The sequence below is a fragment of the Tarenaya hassleriana genome, unplaced genomic scaffold (genome assembly GCF_000463585.1).
Source record: "Tarenaya hassleriana unplaced genomic scaffold, ASM46358v1 Cleome111, whole genome shotgun sequence".
Lineage (NCBI taxonomy): Eukaryota > Viridiplantae > Streptophyta > Magnoliopsida > Brassicales > Cleomaceae > Tarenaya > Tarenaya hassleriana.
Genome location: NW_010961398.1, coordinates 99394 through 100217, shown reverse-complemented (window position 1 = coordinate 100217; position 824 = coordinate 99394).

Below are 824 nucleotides of genomic sequence, written 5' to 3'. Positions count from 1 at the left end.
ATCACAGATAGACTGACACTGATTGATGATGGACTAGCTGGTAGTAGATCATTGATAGAATCTGCATGTAGATGTGTTTTCGTTATGTTTTGTCTTTTTCTGTAGGACATAGCGTTAACCGGTAAGCTGACCAAGTCTGTTGGGTTTCCTGGGATCTCATGAGCGAATCCTATTCCTAAGAGATCGATTCTAGGGTTTGCGCAGCGGATGTAAAACGAAATCAAAACAGAGCAACCAGGCTGCTATTGAAATCGTAGAAACGTTAGAACGCTTACCTCAATCGATCCGGGGCCTGTATCAACTGAAGAATTCGTTCGATCACGAAAGGCAGGCGAGAAAACAAGACTCTTCGTTTTTCGAACTCTTTGGATCTAACCCAAAAGCTCTCTCCAACCTCTGAAAGTCGGCTCCAAAAAGTCTCTCGCGAATTAGGGTTTTAATCTCTTTCTTATAAAGTGATTTAACCCTAATTCGGTTTAATTTCGGAAAAACTGAAGCCCGGAACGGTCGGTCCAGAGATACACGCGGACCGTCCGTTCCAGCACGTGGAACGGACGTTCCGCTCACGTGGACCGTCCGGTCTGGTTCGGGCGGACCGTCCGTTCTGGACTTTCTGGTCCGTCCGTTCCAGCCCCTTCCGTCTCGGTTTTTCGTCGTTTTCTCTCGTGCATTTGTCCTTCCCTGCGTGTGTGACCCTGTAGGCTCATTCGACATAGCAGTATAACCTGAAATCCCTATTTCGGGTATACAAGTCATAGGCGGTCTCTAGCAAGACACTATGACTACCTATCTCGAATAGAGTTTGTTCGTGATCATACGAACGC